At 42.4% G+C, this 24405-nt stretch overlaps 1 protein-coding gene across 2 annotated transcripts in view; it reads right to left on the bottom strand.

The window, feature by feature from the left end:
• The window catches only part of NPEPPS (aminopeptidase puromycin sensitive), a 695867-nt gene that overhangs the window by 512259 nt on the left and 159203 nt on the right, over window positions 1–24405 (bottom strand). Inside the window, exon 4 of one of the 2 annotated variants that reach the window (XM_069237501.1) lies at window positions 7327–7430. The exons of the other annotated variant lie outside the window; for it this stretch is intronic. The gene's annotated coding sequence lies outside the window, so the exon portion shown is untranslated. The remainder of the gene's footprint in view (window positions 1–7326; window positions 7431–24405) is intronic. 2 annotated transcript variants of the gene reach the window in all.

Genomic DNA, 24405 nt, shown 5'->3' with positions numbered 1-24405 from the left:
CCTGTGAGCAAAGACAAGTGGTGCCTTGAACAAACTGCTTTTAGCAGTGCTTGTGCCAACTGCACATTTTAGCAGTTCCGGACAGCCACACAGTGTTTTATAAGGGTGTGACAAGCTGCTTTACAGGTATTTGCTAATGAAATGCTGCCCAGGAACGCCACTGTGGCTCAGTTTTTGTACAAGCATAATGTGATGTAGGGTTAGCATGCATCATGTTAAGCTTTAGCATAACTGAGTTTAATGCAATTGACAACCCATCTAGCAACATTCACCTAAGTGCTAGAGTTTTCAATAAATATGGGAAAAAATAAACTGTCCTGTTTTCCTCACTGCACACGTACAGTATACATAAACATGATAGCCTTACAAATATCTTTAGTATGTTAAGCCCTTTCTTTGGAAATTTCGATAAACTCAAATTCTGAGACCCTGGATGCCAAATAGATAGACTACCAGCCTTAGAATTAGGATGGAGCAGTTGCCTTGATGCGGACTCAAACAAATTTGAACAAAATGAAAGTCTCTAATATGGATGAATGGACATCTCCAGGAGAAAAAGTGCCATGGTTGACATTCAGCATTGAGGTGATGAGAATGAGAATCACTGGCGCATCACTTACAGGACCCTCAGAAGCAGCGGAAAAGCATACACAAATGTCCTGGACTAGTTTATTCACAGATCATTCCTCAAACTTTGGGCATGTGGCTACCTGGAAACAAATCTTTTTTTTACCTCTTGCTGTCTTTCCTGACAACTAAACAAATCTTTTGCTGGAGTCGCCAAATACTGGAAGAACTGATTGAGAATCTGGGAACTTAACTCCCATTCATGTGTCTCCTGATGGTGGCTGCATAAAAGATAGGCCAAATCAATGTCCACTTCTGGCAGTTGTTCAGCCAACAAGTGTATATGGTGGTGCAGCGCCGAACACTAATGGACATCCTTGCTGAGTGTGTGCACCCATTGTTTTTGAACGGGTACTTAGCGGTCATGCCGTCTGTTGGAATCAAGACCGCCTTGAGTAGCACTGTCATTCATGCCCAGAGTTTTACCAGCACAGCCAACAATGCCAACATTCTGAAATGGTGAAAGAGCTTGGGGAGACAAATGGCCCTATGTTGTGAGGTTCAGCATGCAAGTTCTCCACCCTGTTAGGGATGCATCAGTGTGATAGTCACCTGTAGCTATGGGTCGAGAAACAATCTGCTCAGTAAAAACATTTGATGTGTTCCACCACTTATTTCTGCAGAACTCCAGTCACTCATGGTCATTACCTAGAAAGATGTTTCAAACAGCAAGAGCATGAACAATCGAACACTGGTGTCTAATACAATATAAGATGCCATAATTTCTAACAGTTTTATAATTACTCACTGCCAAAGAACGCAGCATCTGATAAAGAGAAATTGATCACCACAATTTGCTCTCGGTGTGGGGTAGGCCTTGAATGTATTGCTTTGAACTGGTAATTCATTCTACTTACCACAAACTTCAAGCTGTGGTGATGCACAGAATGTATTGGGATTAGTAAGCAGGCATACTTTAAGCTGAGTGCTATTTTACCTACTACAGTAGAACTCCAGAAGAATGATCATCTTGACGTGGGTGACAGAAATGTAGCGAAAAAGCAGCTGGAAACACGGAATAAGGCAAAGTGTTTCATCTTTTTTGGAAGCTGAAACCATTTGTCCTTGATTCTGTACATCTTCTCTACTGTTCCTAGGGGAAACAAATCCACCACTTCTTAAAGTGCAGCAGAAGATGTAGTTGAGTCGCACTGTGATGGGTGACTGGACAGCACTGGATCTAATATCAGGCAGTATGTGTATGTGATAGAGGACAATATCAGCGGTCTGATTCTCTTTTTCGCAGGAAATACCGCTGCATTTCTCTGCCTGGCATTACATGACCAGGAAGCATGCATGAAGAGTCACTGCTTGCTTGGAGAAGCAACACTTTAAAGGGCAAAGCTGGGCTGCAGCAACAATTACCCCACAATGATAAGCAAGAGCACTGTTTCGGCTTTCCATAAGAAAGGATTACTGAGCACAGTAGTAAGCATAGTATGACTCAGGTGGACTAGCTATTCCTCCCTTGGGTGACTGTTTTGTTTGACCGTGATTTTTTGCTGCTGTTGTGAGGGGTTTCCATATCCTTTCCTATTTCTCTGTCCTTTTTGACCACCTCTAGCATGACATCCATCTGTGGGCCAAACAGGTTTTTACCATTGAATGGTAAGGTGAGGAGATGCTATTGGATATATGAGTGAAATTTCTAAACACAAACACACGTAGCACTGAATGAGGAAACTAGCATTGACTTGGGCAAAGAGGCCATATCTGCAGTATCCAAGTGCAGCAGACACTGGAAGAACAAGTTGTTTATGTGCAGTTATGTACAGTAACGCTCTTTGTGCCAGATGCTCTAAACTTAGATCCCTCCCTTTTGGTACATATCGGGGACCACAATGGATACAGAGAATTTTCTAGGAATTCTCCTGCACATCAATAGGTGGTGCCATGTGGATCCCCGGTGATTCCATACCAATCCGAAAGTGACAGAGTGGAGCACATACAAGCACCAACCCTGCTCATTGCCGTCAGTTTTTTACCTCTCTCCTTCTACACATTTAAATGAGAAGCACTCACATTGTAGATAAAAGCATATCTAAATCTAATCCGGTGTGATAGCTGGATTGGAGGTGAAATGCTCATGCTTAGGTGGTTTAGGTACCATACTTTCCTAGCCTACTCTGGGACGACTAAGAAGACTCAGGCAGGGTTTGTCTTGATTTTCATCAGACCTGGAGGCAGGAGAGGTTGAAGTGGGAATACATAAATGAGACCTCTCTCTCATTGCAGTCCAAATGCTTCTTCCAATGACTTTCCGTAAGGCAACTCCAGAACTCAGTAGTTGCAGGATTGAGTGTTCAACTGTGGCAATCAGATGTAATCAAGGGAAGCCCCACTGGTTGAAGATGTCACTCACCAACTCTAGAAGGAGACACCACTAATGATCTGCTACTGTCTGCTTAGCTCCTCTGTTCTGCCATTCAGGCCATCTGAAAGATGTTCTGCTGGCACAGGCATCTCCAGAGATGCAGGGCCTCCTTGCACAAGATTCCAGTCCCCATTCCTCCCTAGTTTTTGCAATAACACATGGTGGTCATATTGTAAATGAGGGCCTGAGCAAGTCTTCTCTTGACAGATGGAAGACTTTCGGGACCAAATCAACTGCCGGTAATATCAGAATATGGATATGTAGATGGCTCCCCACTGGACAGCAGATGACTCTGATCTCTGCCTTCCCAGGTGACCCATCCCCACGACAACTGTGATGCATATGTTATACCTGTGAAGTCGTGGGGTGGGCAGGAACGTGGCCTCTTGGAGGGGAGAGCTGCTGTGCTTGACTGCCACAACTGAAGATGCTAAGTTGCACCACGTGAGTGAGGGAGGTAGCCCTCATGCTGGGCCTACTGACACCAGAGGTTCCACTGTAGGTGCTGCATATGCCATCCGGTGTTTGAGGCTTTTTGGCTCCTTGCCTTGTATATCCTCCTTGCCCCATTCATTCTTATTAAAACCTAGACTGAGCACAAAATATCAGGATCATATCATGAATCTTCTGGATTTACTGAAGTGATGGAAAAGCCTTGAACACCATTATGTCTAAGACAGCCCCAATGCAGGAAATCCACTGAATGGGGCACAGGTGGGACTTCAGCTCGATGAAAAATCCTAAAATGCCAGGATTTCAGCCATTGCCTGGAGGTAGTCAACAATGCAGAAAGCCTTCCTCAAGAAAGAACACGTATCCCCGGCTTCCAAAGATGGGTAGCCGTCTACGTCATCACTTTTGAGAACAACTAACAGACTGAGATAAGCCCGAAAGGTAGAAAGGAAAATTAAAAGTCCTCCTACCACGGCGTGAATGGCAGATACTCCCTGTAAGATTGAAGGACCAGCATATGAAAATATATATCCTGCAAGAGCAGGGACATCATTTTCCCTCCTGGGTCCAGAGCTGAAAAAATCTTGAGGCAGGGCGAGGATAACTCACTATATCTTTCCTCAAAAAGACATTCAGTGTGAAGAGGCCTGCATAGGCCCTAGGCTTCTATCCTCCTTTGTTGTGAGGAAGTAGCGTGAACAGCAGCCTCTCTTCTCTCCTCGAATCTGGCACTTGCTCAATGGCACACTTGACCAGCAGAAAGTTGGCTTCGGGCAGAAAGTTAGTGGAATGGTTTGCAGAGAATCACTCTGAAGCGGGGGGAAAACGGAGTGGGAAGAAATTAAAAGCAGGGTGCAGTTGCATAGATGAATTGCAAGACTCATCTGTCTGACATGATGGATAGCCACAGAGAGAGAGGAAAGGTCATATCCTGCCTCATACCGACAGATTGAGGGCCTCTGAGCAAGCTGCAGCTATTGTAGCAGGAGATGGTTGTAGACCGTCCTTGTTGGTGCATGCGGCCTCAGCTGCGACACCATAACAATTTCTGTTCTAAAAAAAATACTATGTCCGGTGTAACTGTACTGGTTAGGAAGGCTGGAGTTGCCTACATGCTAGCCCCTAGAAATAACCCCTAGGGTTTCTGTACTGTTGATGAAGCTGTTTGTTGGGAAACAAGCGCCACAAGGATTGTGCTGTGGCTATACTTTATGGCAAGAAGGAGGTTAGCATTATGCATAAATGTTTACACAGCCCTTCTGAGCAACCTTTAAAAGTTTCCAAAATAGAACCTTAAACTATCATAATGTAATTAAAAACATTCAGTTCCATAAATACTCTTCATCCTCAATTTTCTTCTTTTGTTTGCTGCTATATACAGCATTTATATGTGAGACGTGTTACGGTGATGGACTTAAGAGGACCGTGGGGTGTTCTTTAATACCCAATTTATCTTTAATTTAGTTAAAGTCTTTTTTGGAATGGTTTAAGTAGTGTTTATTTTTTAGTGGTTAAATTACTGTTTTATGGCGAGTCTGATCGAGTGAATTTGATTTGTTATCTATGTTTTGTTTTTTAAATATCGCTTGTAGGCAGTGCCCGGTAATAACATAGGATTAGGCAATTATTAAACTCACTGGTCTCAAGGTAAGAGAGCGTTTAGTATGCTCGTGCTTGGGTGCAGCAATGTTTTTTTGGCATTGAGTGGTTTGTTTTCTCAGGACCGCAAGAAGGTGGGCTTAGAAGTGGTGCACAATCTCTAAGCCGCTAAGCCTCTGATCGTCAGCACATTTCTACGTGTGACGTAACACTGGGACTGAATGTCAGCACTGGGCTAGTTTTTAAAGGTGGCTGGGCTCATGAAACCTCATGAGTCATTTCCCAAGGGAAATAGGTATGCGAGGTGGGTCACCACGACAATGAAGCACATGAGAGGTGCAATTGTTGCTGGTGACAGAAAGCAAATTATTTCTAACAAGAAGGCATAGTTTGGAGCAAAAGTGTGGAGAAGGTGGAAAACGTTTTAAAATGTTTCATAAAAATTGGAAAGAGTATTAATTTAAAATAATACTAAGAGCTACAAGTAATTTTTTTTAAATAAATCTCTGTAAAGTCAACAAGACTGAAAAGGTGATGGAGGGCTCCAAACATGAGGAGATAAGAAGGATCGTAAGTGAAGAGTTACAGACAGCTGTTCAATAGTCGGTTAGACAAGTTTTGGGGAAGAAGGAGGATATTAGGAATTTAGAAGAGGAGTACATTTCAATATCTGATGAGGAGGACCTTAATAGAGGTCCTGGTGGAGAATGTCTTAGGAAAAAGAGGCATGGGGATGAATCATCCAGTGACAAGGGGAGTCCAAGGAGGCTCAAAGAGAGAGGGTGTCCGAAGCGGCACAAGAGGAGGTCATTTTAACACAGAGTGGATTGAATCCCAAAGAGGAATTGGGGATGTCACAAGATAGATCTAATGAATAGCTTGATGAGTATATTCTAGATATAGAATATAAAAGTAGATTGGATGAGGAGAGTGAATTCCGCACTAAATATTAATTTAAAGATATGACAAAGGTAGTAGATCCCTTTGGGGAAAAGTTGCTTGGTCCTAACGAAATTAGGTATGTCACGGGCAGAGACTAGTGGCCTTTGGATCATGTCACTGAATGTATTAAGACCAGCTTGCATAGAGACTTGGAAAAGGAAGAAAGGAACATTATGCGGGTAGAGTGTTCTTATCTCATAATAGATAAGGTGGCTGACACCAAACTTGGACTGCAAGCTTACAAAGTATATGTTTAGGTTGGGAAAAGAAAAGGTTAGAGAAGTCACTCAAACAGTGCCAAGATAGGGTGCTAGCTCTATTAGGTCCCTTAGCAAAAATCTTTGATCCTGCTGATGAAGCCGTTCTGACAGGCTTGGATTTGGATCTGGTATGGTTAAGAGGATGGTGTCAACGTGCCATATGTTCTTTAGGAAACGAAAAAGCAGGCCTACTGGCGCAGAGGCGCAAAATGGTGCGTATTATGCCCATCAACCCAAAGTTGGGTGATATGGCTAAGAAAGAGTCAAGTGACAACACGAAAGGGTTACTATTCGGTGATGGGATGGTGAAATCCTTAACTAAATATGTCAAAACTAAAGAGCTGGGGCAAAGTGCAATACTCTATGCGCAGGGTGTTTGCAGATGACAGTTTGCATGACAGGGCCTGTAGGAGAGGGCCGTCTTCCGGCCAGGGGAATTTCAGAGCTCATTACCAGAATGCATTACACCAAGGGTATGGAAATTATAGGAGAAAAAAATGTAGTTCCCAATTTTATCCCCAGAGGGGCAGAGAAAGAGCTTGTGGTAACAGAAGAAGGGGACAAAATCCCAAACAAGGCCAGGGGGAGTATGAAGACTATTTCTGGTTCTGTCCCAACAAGTGTAGGAGGAAGGTTGAGGTATTTCAAGGAACAATGGAAAACGATAATAAAAGATACATGGGTACAGCAAGCGGTAGAAGGTTATCAAATAGACCTTGATTCAGAACTATACCAATTGAGCGAGCCAAACGAGTTAGTATTTCAGGAAGATCTAGAACACGTTGTGCAAGAGGAAGTATCCCGAATGTTGGAAAAGAATGGAATAGCAAAAGTAGGAGAGGAAGAAAGGAGGTTTGTAAGTACTTTGTTGCTAGTGGAGAAAAAAGACAAAGGATGGAGACAGGTGATAAATATGAGGAATGTAAACCAGTTTGTTTTTTGTCAACATTTCAAAAAGGAAGCAACGTTTGTTGGGGGATTTAATTCAGAGTTTGCATTGGATGGTGACATTGGATCTCAAAGATGCATATTTCACGATTCCAATAGCAAAGGAGAGTCAAGGATACTTGCAGTTCAGATGGAAAGGACAATTGTATCAGTTTCAAAGCCTTCCATTCGGTTTGACGGCAGCTCCTTGGTGTTTCACAAAGGTGCTAAGGCCAGTTGTAGGTTTCCTAAGAGAAAAGGGAGTAAGAATGATCGTATATTTGGATGATATATTGATAATTAATCACAAAGCAGACAAGTTAAAGGAGGATTTGGTAACAAGTTTATTGCAGGGTGTGTTTTTTTTTTTTTTATACATTTGGACAAATCTGTGTTGACTCCAACAAAGACTTTGGAGTTTGTGCTTTGTGGTGGATACAGTGGTGAGTCAATAGTGTTTACCAGAGAAGGTGATGAGGAACATCAAGCAAGAGGTAAGCTCGATGTTGAGAAAGGGGGAAGTAGGTTTGAGGGATTTGACTCAGGTAACTGGCTTGTTGTCATCATCGATTCAATAGGTATTTCTGGGGCCTTTGCATTACATGGCTCTTCAGCACCTAAAGACTTATGGTCTGGCAAGAGGTTTATGGTACGGAGACATGGTATCTCTTAGCGAGGATGCGAGAGAGGAGTTGATATGGTAGAAGGAAAATGTGGAAGCCTGGAATGTTCAGGTTACTTTTTTTTTTTTTAAACTAAAAGCCAGATTTTGTTTTGGAGACAGATGCAAGCAACTTAGGATGGGGTGTATCATGCCTAGGTCAGGAGACAGGTGGAGTGTGGACTCCGAACGAGAAAGAGGAGCATATAAAACTATTTGAAGATACAAGCAGAAATGTTTACAATCAAAACTTTCAGGGTAAATTTGAAGGGGAGTTCTGTCTTACTAAAGATGGACAATTTAACTGCAGTACCATATATAAACAGACTGGAAGGAAGCACATCCAAGAGACTGTCCAAATCAGCAAAAGAAATGTGGGAATTTTGTTTGGAGCACAAAATAGATTTGAAAGCAGAGTATTTTCCAGGGGTTCAGAATGAGATAGCAGATTTGAATTCACAGAATGTGACAGATTAGAGTATTTGGACGTTAAGGGAGGACATCTTTCAAAGGATCATGATTCTTTTGTCACCACTGGAGGAGGATCGGTCTGCTCCCAGGTTACAAAATTATTTCAGTTGGAGACTGGATCTAGGAGAAATAGCAGTGTATGCATTTATGCAGGATATGAGAGGAATAACAGGGTATGCTTTCCCCCCATTTTTTATGATTCTGAGAGTTTTGGTACAGATGAGCAGACGAGGTGTCAGTTGGTTCTAGTAACTCCTTTTTGGAGTACTCAGGCTTGGTTCCCTTCATTGACTGTTAATGTCTTGCAAAGGTCTGTTGTTGGGCGAAGAGAACATGGAACATCCTTTGGTTGAGTCGGGTTCTCTCAACCTACTGGTTTGGAGGATATCAGGTATTCAGGAAGATTCAAGGGACTTTTGAATACAACTTCGGGATTACTCATGGAGTCATGGGCTCCAGGAACAAGGAATAAGTATAGTGGAGCATGGAAGGTCTGGTTATGTCGGTACATGGAAACGGACTATGATCCATTGGAGGCAGATGAAGTAGAGGCAGCAAATTTCCTGGTTTATTTGAGAAAGGGATGTAATACAGGACTGCTAATTGCAACAGGTTTGCTGTAGCAGCTGGTCATTCGTTACAACAAGGGCCATCAGTGGCAAGGAGTCCTCTAGTAGGTAGAGTGGTGAAAGGGATCCCGTTGAGGAGACCACCTAATAAGAAATATCAAACGTTGTGGAATGCAGAATGCAATTGTTTGTGACTTGGCCAACTAATAAGTATTTGAAGGTGAAAGTTGACATTATTAGGCCTTATTTCTTTCAAGAGTTTCAGATGTTCGTGCACTGGAACTGTCATGTAGATTTTTTTCCACCAGATGGAGTGGTTTTTGAAATCTTTGGGAGGACAAAACTTATGTCTGGTTCAAATTTTCTTCCTAGAGTTGACAATTTGCCTAAATTGTGTGTTGCGAGATGATTAAAGCAATAGGAGTTATGAATGTTGGAAAAGCGATATGCTGGGGTAGATCAGTTGTATACATCTCATGTAAACCCATTTAAATTGGTTACAAATGCAACAATTGGCAGGTGGGTTAAAGATGCAATGAGGGAGGCAGGCATGGATATGTCAAAATGTACAGTTCATTCGATCAGAGGTGAAACAGCAAGCAAGGGTTGTATGATGGGAGGTCATAAGGAGGATATCATGAAGGCTGCAGATTGATCTACTGCTGGCACATTCAGAAGATTTTATTTGAAGACTATAGGTCATGTTTTCTAGTTGTGTCTTGAAGGACTCTGAACATGCATAATGCATGAAATGACGATATTTATAGGTTTACGAATAAAGAATTACGATTTTATTAAAGACTAGGAGGCTAGCATTATCCCACCATCCTTCCCAAGGAGGAAGTTTGTGGGTAGGGGATAAATAACTAACATTTTATTTATGATATGAATAATTTAGTTTGGAGGAGAGTTACATTGTTTAATATGTGTGGAAGCCACAGATATGTTTTTCTGTTTACGTGGTGCAGGTGGAATATAGAAAAACAAGACTGACAGAAAGACAAACAAAAGAGGAAGAAAAAAGAGGATGAAGAGGATTTATGGGACTGAAAGTTCTAAATTACATGGTGATGATTTTAAGGTTCTAAAGCTTTTAAAGGTTGCTGTTCAGAAAGAGTAAATCAAGATTTATGCATTATGCTAGCCTCCTTGTCTTTAATAAAACTGTGATTCTTTATTAAGTAAACATATAAGAATAGCCATTCTCCATGTGTTTGAGAGCAGAATCAGCTTTCTTGACAATCTGAAGGCATCAAAATGCATGTCCATCAAGGGCACTTGTCCAGCTCCTGAAAACCTGACTAACCTCATCAAGTAATGTCTTTTATGCACAACACTGGTGCCAATAGTTCTGTAAGCGCAGTCTTTGGTGCACAAGCCAGCATGCAAGAAATACTTCAGTGCATCCAGGTCATCATGTTTCATTTCAGCCAGGGAGGCTCCGAGATCTTCTGTGCCAGCAATATTTTGCTGGCAATGTCCCATCAAACACTGGTGCACCTGCACAGAAAACACTCTGTGTTCAGGGTTTATGAAGTTTAACTAGCCAAAGAGAACATTCTTTTCACACAGACCTGAATACATTTTGAATCTCCATCTGGGGGTTTGGTCAGTAAGGTAATTGAGAATGAATTGCCTTGTCAGTGCCTGTACACCTACCTGAATATCAGGTGTAAGGTATCTTGTCAGAAGATCAGGATCACAGTCTGCCACTTGCCACAAGTTGATGGACCAGAGGGATCCAAGCACGGATTAGACTCAGTGGTCATAAGAGTGTTCTTGAGAACATTGTTAAAGGCAATAGTGGCTCAGAAAAGGTAGGATGTGGTTGAGGGACTGCTTGCCTTAGTTTCAAAAGTAGCCAACTGTAAATCTAGCGCTTTTTGTGTTATTTGTAAAACTACTGTGAAAGCAGCAGTTTCTTCCATTGGTAGCTCAGGTGGGGAGTCAAGCTCAATGCCAGGAGGGGTATCTAACCCATAGAGATTCTGTTAATCCAGTCGTGAGTATAGTGAGTGGAAGCAGGTGGTCTGCCTCAAAATCATCAGTTTAGAGGGGGACATTTTGGATACTCTGAACTTTATCAGAGTCAGATACGATTAGAGCTTCTAGCCATTGATAGTACTGCACTCAAGATAAAGGCCCTGCATTAGACTCTTGTTTCATACCGTCTGTTTTATTATACTATTGCAGTGCGACATAGGCCTGAAAACGGCTGAAGTTTTGGAGGTGAAAGTCTGATGTCTGAGTGGAGACTGAGGCTGGTACCGGTTGAGTTTGTGCCAGTACAGAAGTAACTGACGCTGACCCAGGGTCCAGGGTGGAAGCCTGAACCAGTATTAGCATGGGTCTGGGACTGAATCTCAAGGTGGAAGATAGCCTGAGGGAGGGTCCACCAGCGTTAGTTCAACTGCAGACCCTCACAGATATGTGAGATGTGATGCTCAATGGCAAAACAGAGGGAGCAAAAGTGTCTGGAAGAGCTGTACCATGGTCTCACTGAAGACGGCTATTTGCTGTGGGCTCGAGAACATCCCAGGGACTTGGGTGTGCTGGGTGCATTTGCATGACTGGAAAGTTGAGAACGGAGCCCCAGATATGCATTAAAGGGCATGGAAAGAAAAAAAGTGATACGAGTACGCAGAGGTGGCACGAACATGATGCACCGCTCGGTCACTTCTGGGACTATGCTGAGTCACACGTCACCATCTATAGCCTCACTGAAGCATGGCTGGAAAATTCTCCAGATCCAGTTTGCCACCTCAGGATATTCTAAAGGCCAAGAATCTGCAGGTAGAAGTAGCCATTAAAATTGGAGATTATCTTATCCTCCTTTAAAATCTCCTGGGCCCGTTTGCAGTGATTGGCAGATGCTGCAACAGCTCTTCCATCTCCTGCCATAGTTGTCTGTTCCATAATGGCAACATCACAAACCCAATTTATTATTTGCCATTGCTGGATATGCTGAACCTTACACACGTGCCAGCAGGCAGCCTTTTTGCTTGCCTTGTTGAGCTTAAACTTTCTTTCAACATGCCTATGTGACCTCACATCTTAATTGGATCTTCAAACTTGTCTATGCAATTTGTAATATAGTTTTGTGCTTGGATAAATGCAAACAGTTGTTTTCAGTTTTGACAAACGTTTCTATGAGAAAATCATCCTCTTCCTCAACTTTTGGGAAGTGCTGTTTGAGTAGTCCTGAGAACAGGCAGATGTTCCGAGAGGTGGAGAAGTATATACAGGGAAAGGCTCCAGTGGCTCTGGATTTCAATCTTCTACATATATTGCACATCAGACTTATTTTCTTCTACCTCAGTCTTGGTAGTAGATGTGAAACTATGTCATTAACTGGACTGAAGGGAACACAGGGAAAAACATGTTGAGGAAAGGTAGGCAATGGGGAAGCTACTGTTGGTCAATAACAGTATTTTCTTTCTAAGCACCTACCTATACTTCTTGAAGGTGAACTTACAATGTTTCCGATGGGGAATGTTTGGAGGTTGTGCCACAATGTGCCCAGTGATTGGATTGATACAGATGGTGCGCTGCATACACTTGGCAGCAATGACTGAGGCGGATTTAAGTCTCTCTTTTTATGTAATGACTTTGGAGCTGGAAGCTTGCTAGCAACTAGGTTTTGCTTTGTGTTGGGGTATTTTCATCACTGAAGACTTTTTGGGGTTGTCTTGAAGCGGGAGCTTGAAGTCCAGCCTTGTATTGAAACAAAGTATCTTCCTTGTTGAACAGAACAGTAAGTTCAGCTTGAGCACAGCATTACCGTCACAGTACAATGATAGATACAAGGTTGGTTGGGATAGATCTCAACATCCTGTCAGTGATCAGTGTCTGGATAACAGGAGGACGGGTCCCTGAATCAAGGAAAAGGATATCCTTGCCAATCGTGCTTAGGACCAGAGAGAGACACTAGGTGGTACAGACAAGAAATGAAGAACCAAGACAGGTCACTATGTAAAAAAAACAAGGAAGGCGTTCTGTGATGTCAGGCTTTGAGCCCTTTAGCACCCAGTGTGCCCTCCCCCACCACCCCAACAAAAAAAAATCTGCTTTCTGACATTTCCCCAAAACATTTCTCCAAACCTCTCTCGATATTTCAAGGGTATTAATGTCTCCAATTCCTAGAGTTATTTCTTTGTGTGGGTTAAGTGTGGCTGATACCCTGATTTTTCATTTGGTTCATAAGAAAGCTAAGACAGTTAAACAAGAGACGGCCACGGAGTCGAAGAGAATTAAGTCTAGATTAGCTTGCCAGAAATATGAGGTGGGTGTGAAAGTGGTAATAGGCTTGTGAGGAAAGAACAAGGGAGAGAGATAGCCAGAAGAAAGGGAAAAGTGTGAGAGAGAGAGAGAAGCCATATGCTACATATGAGAAAGGAGATTCCACACCTGCACCTCAACAGATGTACCGGTCAAGGTTCCAAAATAGCACATGCATGTGGAAGGTCAAGATATTCTCAAATGGTGTGTGAGTTTTGAGATAGCTAGTATTGTGAAGGCCTTGAATTAAACCTTAGGTAGTAGCAAATCACTTGCCCATAGACGTTAGCACAGTCACGGAGCGAAATGAACTATGGTTGAATGAAGGAAGCTCAGTTGGGCTAAAGTCAACTCAGTACCTTCAGAGATTTGGGAAAGCATGATGGTAAATGGAATTCCACTTGAAACATGAATTTGCGGTGTGTTGCAGGATTGAAATGAGTGAGAGGAATGGGGCACAAGTGTTTTCTTCACCTTAACCAACTGATGGTGACTCTAGGAAGACCTCTCTTTCTCACTTAGGTAACATCTACCAGAATTGACAGAAATGGATTCAGAGAATCTTGCACTGTTGGCTGACAAGTTGCTAGCTAACAGGGTTAACAAAGGATTGGAAGCAGAATGATTAAGACTACGAGAGAGACAGGAACTGCCAACAAACTAGTTCCTATCCATTGGGTAAGGGTCAGTGAAATTCCCAAGGGTCCAAAGGAGGACAGGCAGAAAGGGAAGTGAGTTCTATATCAGACATACAACAAAATGGGAGGACAAGAAGGTTCTTCCAAGCCCAAAGTGGCCACTATTTATAGGTATCACAAGGAGGGGCATTACAAAAGGGGTTGTCCTGTGAAAGACCCTGCACAAGCTTCAAACATCATATAGAGGATATTGACTTTGGTTGAAGAGAACTGAGAGGTCCCTGATGCATTCACAATGAACATTTCGAAGAGGGACCGAGACACTCTTAACTACAACCATCCAAATTCAAACAATGGAGGAAGACTGCTGCCCGAGGAATACAGATGCTTAAAGGACTATGGTTGACAGATATCTCTCAAACCAGGGAGATTCTCCCTAGTACCAACAGCATAGGCTTAGGAGATGGCAAAGAGCACCCAAGTTGAGGTAAAAATCATTGGCACATCAGCCATGGTCAATGTAGGGGGTGAGAGAAGCAAGGTGATGGATGTCTCTTAGCCAATGAGCTGATTGCCCCTAGTTCAGTACAGCACCAGTAGCCTACATGATATATACCACTTCAGCTCAGTTAACCATGAATATGAGATGTTATCACACCCTCCTTTAAATGTCGAATGTTAAAACCCAGTTTTTACAATACACTTTTTACCACACAAAAGTGCTGCTAAGTACTGTGTATGTGTGTGTTATTTTTCTAAATGCACATATTATATATACACACACACACACATATTTTTTTATTTATGTTTCTTTTAAATTTTGTGTTGGAGGGGAGGTGTGTGTGTGTGTGTGTGTGTGAAACCCAGTTTTTACAATGCACTTTTTACCACACAAAAGTGCTGCTAAGTACTGTGTATGTGTGTGTTATTTTTCTAAATGCACATATTATATATACACACACATTTTTTTATTTATGTTTCTTTTAAATTTTGTGTTGGAGGGGAGGTGTGTGAAACCCAGTTTTTACAATGCACTTTTTACCACACAAAAGTGCTGCTAAGTACTGTGTATGTTATTTTTCTAAATGGTGTGTGTGTGTGTGTGTGTGTGTGTGTGTGTGTGTGTGTGTGTGTGTGTGTGTGTGTGTGTGTGTGTGTGTGTGTGTGTGTGTGTGTGTGTGTGTGTGTGTGTGTGTGTGTGTGTGTGTGTGTGTGTGTGTGTGTGTGTGTGTGTGTGTGTGTGTGTGTGTGTGTGTGTGTGTGTGTGTGTGTGTGTGTGTGTGTGTGTGTGTGTGTGTGTCTAGTTTAAAAACCTCTACCTACCCCAAATCCTGGGGGCCAAAACTAACCCCCCCTACTACCCTCCACCCATCCCTTAAAACTCATCACTACCTCTTATCCCTTTCCCTCCACTAAACCTAAAAACCTCTTACTATTCCCTTTACCACAATCCATTCCTAAACCCTAAACCCCTTACCAATTTTTATTTCAACTCTTTCCCTAAACCTAAAAACCCTTTAAGAGCCTCTTAACCCTACCAACCCCTGAAACCAAAAAAACCTTTACCACCCTTTTCTTAAACTTAAAAACTTCTTACCACCTGTTACTCTGATCCTTTCTTTAAACCTGATAATCCACTACTATCCTTTTATCCCATCCAAATATCATCCCTCAAAACCTTTTATTTTTAAGGACACTTTTTTAAAATTATTATACAGACACCAAAAATATATAATCAATATAAAAATATGTGAGTGCAATAAGTCTTTAAAAAAAAAAAAATAACGTATATGCCTGGTACCTTTAAACTAGGCTAAGTGGCACTTACCAGTGTGATAAAAGCTGCATGGTAAAGGTGTTGTTGTAAGGATCTTGTCTTCCAGCACAGAGATCATTTTCTCATTTCAGTTTGAAAGCATGTTATTGAACATGTAACAAATGAGGAATTGATAGTTCACCAAATGCATGTTTCTGGCACATGCTTTTATTCTGTAAATTTATCTTGAGTATGTCCGATGAGCAAGATTAATCAAAAACCGATTCAGTGATACCTTAGTGACTTTTTGGCTTAGAAATGATTCCAGGAACGTCAAATCTTAGGACGGTTCCCTCCATAATTTTATTATTTTAATCACTTGCTTGTAGGCTTCTTTTAGTTTTAGGTTCTTAGACACATACAAGACAGGGTCCCTTTTAGCTATATTCTCCATTTTAAGTAACCTCTCCAGCTTGTTTATCATTGTCCCCAAATCCATCCTAGCTAATAGAGGCCGCCCTCTCAGACCATGGAGGGTGCCATTTTTTCCCTCAAATTATGCAGAATTATAACTTGTCTGCCTTTGACGCAGATATTGCCTGTACCTATCTTTCTAATAACTGTGAAAGTGTCAAGTCTTTCAGATACAGACATGAACAAAACCCTGACTGTGACATCAGTCTGGGACAGGTGCATTTTTCAACGTCATATAACAACCATAACCCAAATATTGTAGTCTATACTGACATATTTTATTAGTTTAGCCACTGATGTACATGATTATGTCAAAATATTCTTAAGGTGACATTGCAAATTCCATCTTGGATACAGTACAATATATAAGGACTACCACTTGACCACTTAGCTGGAAGAGAAACTTCACCCAAGATGCAGACCACAGCACCAGACTCCACCTCGACCCAAAGAAGCTTCCAACAACACTCCATGAGGCTCTGAGAAGCATTACATTCTGCCCTCACAAAATAGTGACAGGACGGTGTTCTCTCGTAGACTAAATCTCCAAGCTCTTGGCCATGTGCTTGAAATAGCTAACAAATTATTCTTAACAGACAACAAACCCTGTTGTCCAAGGTATGTGCACCACCTCCGAAACTCAAGCATGTTAGTCGTTCATCTGCTAGAACTAGCATAGTGCTTAGAGACAGCACAATGAAAGTTTATGGCCTATAAATTGTGATGTACAAGCTTTCCCTGTTTTCACTGTTATTGAAAAGCTTAGCTGCTTTTTATAATCATGTGTAATTTTACCAATATTATGTGCATTACAATCTGGCATCTTAGTATAACTGTTTTAAAATAAATATGCTGAAATACATATTCAGTTTCTAGTGATCTTGAGTGCGTAATTCATTAGTGAACGTTTGATTGGATCACCACTGTGCTATGTTATTAACCCAATGGCATTGACACCCACCTCATTTACATATTGGATGGGGTTCTTCTGGGCTACAATAACGTGTCTTTCACACTCAGCACTGGACTAAGTTAACTTGTGTCACTCATTGGGTGAAAACAAACACTATGGAGCTGAGATAGCGACTAACTTTACACAACAGCGTGGTTAAAAAACATCAACACCATTGATCCCAGCAAAGGCTGCATACCAGTCTCAGGAAGAGACTGGGACATCTCAGATTTGCAAGGAACAGAGAAGGGTAGTCAGCAGATCAGGGCAGACTCTGACATTGGCTGTGGCATCCACTGCCCCAGAGTCAGTCGGAGAGGAAGGCGCGACACCTGAAGCAGGTCAGGTGCTGGAGTCTGGGTCATTTACTGCAGGATTTGTTGGCTGCTGGAGACCTTCCCAGTAGGAATTCCACCCAGCACATACTGAGCACCCTACACCTGTGGGAACTTAGTGAGAAAGCCAAAGAACAGGTCAGCAAGGGAGTGCTTGCAAGTAAGGAATTAGGTTGACTGTACTGTAGTGACCACATGTATCCTGAGCTGGGCTATAGCAAGAAGTAAGTGGTTCCAGAAGTGCACAGGATTTTCCAGTTGTCACCGGACCATGAAGCACCCTTAGCAGGACACTCTGGCATGAAAAATACCTCTTCCTGGCCAACTGAGCGCAAACTAAGGAGATAAGATACATTGTTAGTGCCAATTATTTGTGTTCCGTTGGAGAGGGCAGGATTTGACAGGGTCTGGCTTACAACAATTCATTAGTTTCAGAGAAAATGATTTGAATCTAACCCAGACCATGCTGGTGCCACTCTGCTTATGCTGTTGTAAGGTCTGCACTGGATGTTAGTCTATTCTTGCAGCCAGGACCTGCACCTAAGCCGCTGCAGTTGGCAGACATGAACATCAGATGCAGCCAAATTGGCTGCAGGGCTTGTCTTGTAGCCAGCCCCTGCTGCCAATCTGCAGCCAAAACCTGTGTGCAGTAAGGGTTTGCCACAGGGTCTGGCCTGGCTGTCGGATAGGCCTGTCCTCATACAGGCCCTGAGCACAACATGATGCGGGGAGCCAACCCCTGCTGCGCAATAGTATTTGGCCATAGAGCTTGGCTTTTAGAGTGGCCGTATTTATTATTATTATTTATTTTGGACAGTAGTTTGGAACCGTAATTCCACCTCATGACCTGGTACTGTGAACCCAGGGTGACCTTATCTACCCATGCTGCCCTTTTGAAGGTTTTGCGGTTCTGAAACCACATCCTTGCCTTACGATGCATGGGTCAGAGACGCTTCATGCCCTGGGTGTGCAGTACGCGGGCACAAAGATTATCCTGGATTTGCAATACTTGGATCTCAGTACATAAAAATAGTGACCAAGGTCCAGTGTATCAATCTTAATATCATAGCTGCCAGAATTCCACAAATCCTGTAAAGGATTCATGATGATTTTTTTTTTTATTTACTCCACAGGAGGCCACTGTGGTCTGGGGGCCAGTGTGTGCTTACACTATTCTATATTGTGCCCCCCCCCCCTTTTTTTTGTTTTTAGACATGGGATGGTGCCACATAACGTAAAATGGCTCCTCTAGAGAAATCTTTATCTTGTAGCAGCCAATCAGATCTGCAGTATCCCCAAAAAGGGACAATAAGTGAAAAAGTGGCCTTTTTTGTTTTCTTTTTAATTTCTGGATTTGCAAATCTCATAAGGCAAGTGTTAACTCTATCTCATACTCTACAGCTCACTTAAACGCTTATACATGAAAAAGTTCTTGATGGATTTACGCTAAATAAAGAAGATCATATTTTCAGTAAATTTCTACTTTAATGTCAAGTCTGGTGTTAACCCATTTTTGAACCACTTCCATTTTAAAGCCTAAGTCTTAAGTGGACAGCTCGAGTACCTGCTTTGTATCATCGTACCTAATCTTAATCATAAGACAAGCTGAAATGGTCAAATTGTAAGCCCTGACGAACCCTGTATCTTTTAGGTTGAAAACTATGTTGTAAGTTCTCACGCGTTGTATCTAATGGAATGCAGAAATCTTCCAGACCCAAACAAACCACAAAATCTCTCTTCATTACTAATCTCAGTTTTTCTTGGAACAAAATCGAACAAAACAATCAGCTTTTTTAGATATTTGTTGAAGGGCCTTATGCCTAGCAATGTGTGCTAATTACCAGATTTCTTTAGTATGAGAAAGAATCTAGAATAAAATCACAGTCCCTTTTCCAAGTCCAAGTCATTAAATGTTTGTCTTTCCCCTCCTTTGGAGGAAAAGATGGTGTTTTTTTTTCAGGAATTCTAGGATGTGTTCCTATTCAACCATGTCTAGTATCCAACTTTCTGATGTTATATTCTCCAAATTATTTAAAAAGTGACTTACTTTGTCTCCCTCGGCCAGAGTCAAGAGGGAGGAGAAGAGCTGGTCGAGTCAGACTCCACTTTCTTTGTTTACAGACTTTGAAGTTTTGTTAGCTTTGCTTTTGGCTTTGTTTCCTGGACTGGGCACATTGCGGTCTACGCAAGTACAAAAGGAGAGGGCCATAATTCCCATACTGCATGTTCTGATGAAAATCGGACCCCTTACAGAGAGATTTCGGAGTCTGAAGAATTTGTAAGATTGATGGTGACCTCAATGATCTTGCGGTCTCCTCATCCGTTCTGACTGCTTGCAGGGTCTTCTCTTCCTTCTTGTCAAAGAGTTCTGGCAATCAAAAGCCATGACCATAAATATATATATTTTTTAATTGTAGCTCAGGTCTGACAGTACTACTTTTTAGCCATCCATAATGCCTCATAATTGGTGCATTACTCATTTAACTAAAGCCATTCCTAGAAGAATCCACATTAACATTTATTAAAGCAGTAAAGGCCTGCTCAGTTTCCTTGATAATTACTCTTACTAGTAGGTTATCTTCCTCCAGAAGCTTACCACTGATTGGAGCAACGCCACTCCATAAAGGGATAGCACTGTAGAGGCACTTGCAACTTTAAAAGCATCCATTGTTAAACCAATTACACGTTTTCCCATTAAGTCCCATTTTCAACCTTCTATCCAAGGGAGGTAAATGTAATGTTGCAGGAAACTGCCACTTGGTTTGCGCAGCAGCCAAGAAAACAGTTTCAGTCTTAACTTGTATAAGGATACAGAGGTGCCTCAGTTGTCTTGTACTTGTTATAGATGTGTGATAAATGTTCTGAAGCAGTAGCTGGATTAATCAGCAGTAGCAGGCTTGCTCCCCCCTCCACCCCCTCCAAAACGTAATCAAGGTTGGGAATTGGGCTCTCAATCCTGAGACTTCTCCATAAAGTCAAAAATCACACATGATTTCTCCGTAGTGGAAATTGACAGAGTGCACGCTGTCTCAATCAGTACATGAAATTTGTCAAACCACCTCAGCAGAAGAATCCATAGGAGCAGGATCTGCAACAAGCATCAGAACAGAAAACCACGTAGTCAACATCCGTTCTTGATGCTTAACCTACAGTAAGTGTCCTAGTCTATGCTTTCAAGATTGTCAATAATTCCAGCATCTATGCGAAATTTATCGCAAGCAAGAATGATTGCCGGCCTTGGTTGTGACATGCTCTTATTGAAATTATTTTTCTGGAGTTGTGAAGGTACTGGTGGAACAGACAGACTGGAGCAGTAAATCAGACAGCACAGGTGAAACCACAACCAGTCACTGAGGAAGCTGGCATGGTGAAATCTCAAGAGGGCTTTAAGTAAATCATTCACGGATGGGATCATCAACAAGCAAATCATCTGCAACTGAAAGTTTGCCTCTGTAAATTATAGTACATCGACAATGGTGTTGTCCACAATGCTGCTGGTACCAATAACAAATGTTTCTCTGGTGACAGTAGCTATGGCGGTGGGTTAGTCTTCAAAGTAGAAGAATTTCTTACTATGACTGCAGTCATTGGTAGGTACCTCAGTCGCTGACCACGCAAAACAATCTCATAGACAATATAGCCATTGACAATTTAAAATTTGATAAACCCAGTGCTGTAGGAACTTTTTGCTTCTCCGGTATAGGATCATTCATAAACTCACATGCTTGAATCATCCCAGTTGTCGAGCTGAGAGTCCCACAGTAACACTATAATAACAATCCAATGTTAAACGTAGACTAGAGGCTAAAACAGTGGCTTGTGGGCAGCCTTGTTACATCACTGGGAAAGAACCAATTGTCAGCCAATCTCAGGCAATCAGTTTGAAGACCACACCCTCAGATCACCATCTTTCAGATTTACAGCACACACTGGGGCGTGAAGGGAGTTCCTTCGATGACTGCTCAAATGACCTAAATTAATTCATTGTTATCCAGTTCATTATATTTCTCCATATCAGTGAGGCATCAAAAGTGGCAACTGCTTCAGATGAAGACTCAGCTTTCACTTTACAGATACCTAAAAAAATTGTTTTTCATAAATTGTGTCTCTAAAGAAAAAACATCTCATTAAGCTTTCCTGTCTGGGGGCTTAGAAAGACTGAAGCACGAAAACTGTCATTGGTGCACAAGGGTGGCAATTAATACGCGGCACTGCTCCATCTCTTCTACCCCGGAACAAAGTCATTGTGAAGCCACTGGGTGCCACCTAGCAGCTTGTGGGAGCACTGCTATGAAAAGTTGCAGTATCTAGTCTGCAACATTGGAAATGTTCTTGAGCAGCAGTTAGAGTATCCAACAGAAATAGAAGTTGCAAAAGGTAAGTAACTTGTTCTTCAACATAGTCCTTGTCTCATTTTCCTTAGTACTTGTGGAATGAGGGGAAAAGGTGGAAAGCTTATGCAAATGTACCCGACTATGCAGTCGATAGAGCATTCCACCATGATCCTCACAACATTCACCTGCATGCTTAGTTCAGGCATTTGTGACTGGTTGTTCGTATGTTGGGCAATTGAACACCTTGTTGATCAAGGTTGGTTAATTCCTGCTCGACAGTCTTGTACGCTGCAACTCAAGGCTTCTGCCCATTTATTATCATATTCTGGTAGATGTTCTGCTGGTTGAGCTAACTTGCGTTGGAATACCCAAAAACAGAGTCTGAGCTTCCTCAGACCGGTGTTTTGATCTTGTCCCTTCTTGCCTTTTTATGTAATGGTGGTTTTACTGGCAGACGCTAACACTGATGCTGCTCTTACTCTTGGAAGATAGGACTCAATATGCAGGTGCACTGCCAGAAGCAGATTTATATTTAAGCAGCTTTCCTTTTGAGTCCATCTGCTACTGCTAGATGGCCCTTGGAGTTGAGCTCCTCATCCTCCCACGGACACAGCCACTGTCATAATAAAACTTGCTGGTTCTTTTAAGAATGGAATATCCAGGATCTTACTCTGCATCGCTGGTCTAAAAGATGTGCAGCGAAGCCACCCTTGCCATCTTAAAATTGCAGCTCTGGCTGCTACATCCATGATGGATCAATAGTTGCTGCCGTTCTTGCTTCCTACCCTCTTCTCTAAGTAGGCACATACAACGATGCAGAAGTATTTCTAGACCTTCTTTGTGGCACTTGCATGACCACTGAGCCCACTTTCCAATGGCGTTTAAGCAGTTTGGTGTGTTATGCGGTGCCCTGTGTTTCTCAACTAGTCAAGGGACCACTGCTGACACTGTTGGATTCTGCACTGCTTTGAGATCCTGGTTTCTAAATGTGGTTGATTGTAGGTACTGATTTGAATCCCTGCATCGGATACTGGAGGGGGAAGAATGTCAGGCAGTGGGCATTTTGATTGGAAAAGAGGTCTATCTGAGGAGTCACCCATAGACAGATGTTTAGTAATACTTCTCTCGTGATCAGCTAGATGACGATGACTTACTGTCTGCACATATGTACATTGAGCACTCCAGATAAATGATTTGCTACAACACAGATCTGATGGGCCAGAGCCTAGGACCAGTCATACTTCTTCTCTGTGGAGAAGAGTCGGTCTCACTCGCCTTTGCTTGTTCATACTACACATCACAGTTGTGTTGATCATCAAGACCTAAACAGACTGACTGGGAAGGGAGAAAAGCCTTGGGAGCCACACACATTGCCCTTAATTCCAAAGATTGATTGGTAAAATCTGTTCGTTGGAGGGGTAGGTTGAAAAGGCTGTCCTTGAGACAGGTTGCTGTTCACCATCATTGTAGATCCCCCTGCAGTGTCCCTGGAGATCATGATGGATGCTTGGAGAGCTATGTAGCTCTCTTTTGTGTTGGAACCACTGCCTTTAGATGCACCACTGGAGTGACCTCATATGCCAGGGTAAATGGGTGACTAAGAGAATGCAGGCATAGGACCACCAGGACTGGAATGGTCGCTTAATTCCGAAACATCAAAATAATAACCTGAATATGTTGAATACTCTGAAGAGGGAAGGCTTGACTCGATGTGGTGTCCAGTATTGTCCCTATGAACAGGATGCGCTGACAGGGCACCAGGTGAGATATGGGCTTGTTGACTGAAAAGCCAAGGTCGAACAACAACTGATTTATTACCTGTGAGTGGCAAGACACCAAATATGGAGAACAGGTTTTGATGTGCCTATCCCCTAGGCAAGAGATTACTGAGATTTCTTCCCTTTTGAGATGGGCTGCTACCACAACTTTTGTAAAGACTCGAGGAGCGGAACCGAGGCTAAACGGAATGACCAATAATAGGATCCTACTGTGAAGCAAAGATACTTCCTGTGTGAATGTAAGATGGGAATGTGGAAGTAGGAATACTGTAGGTGACAAACACCAATCTGCCTTGTGCTTCTAACATAAGAAGAAGCAGAGCCACGGCCATCACATTTGTTGATATCCATGGGGTGCTAATGAGTCCATAGGAGAGTATGGCAAACTGAAAATCTTCTAGGCCTACCTGGAACCTCAGGTAACGTCAGTGGAACTGCAGGATTGGTATATGAAGATACATGTCCTGTAAGTCCAAGGATCCCATCCAGTTGTCCAGAAACAGGGCAGACAGAACCTAAGCAAGCAGAAGCATTTTAAACTTGTCCTTCTACAGGAAAGGGGTTGAAGGTCTAAAATTGGATAATTGCCTCCAGCCTACTTCAGCATGAAGAAATAGTGAGAGTAACAACATACCCCTATTTCCTAGCCTGGAATCCTCTCAATGGGCCCTTTGGAAGGTAGGGCGCACACCTTCTGCAGTACAATTCACAAGAGCTTCTCAGAGCTGCTCTGATGTAGGAGGAAGCTGCAGCGGGTCAGAAAGCAACTAAAGGGCACAGCCATGCTGAAAGATCTGGATAAGCCACCTGTCAGATATGATGGATTGCCTGAAACCCCACCCCCACTCCCCAGGAGAAAGTGTTGGCTGTACATACTAAAGGTAAACTAAAACAGCTTAGAGGCTAATGCATTGAAGCTGCAGGGGAGGGGAGCTGGAAAGTCTGATTTCCATGGTGATGAGTTCATTGTCGGCTGG

The sequence above is a fragment of the Pleurodeles waltl genome, chromosome 6, assembly GCF_031143425.1.
Source record: "Pleurodeles waltl isolate 20211129_DDA chromosome 6, aPleWal1.hap1.20221129, whole genome shotgun sequence".
NCBI classification, from domain to species: domain Eukaryota; kingdom Metazoa; phylum Chordata; class Amphibia; order Caudata; family Salamandridae; genus Pleurodeles; species Pleurodeles waltl.
Note: the sequence above shows the minus strand (reverse complement) of the source record. Positions and strands in the feature narration are given on the sequence as shown.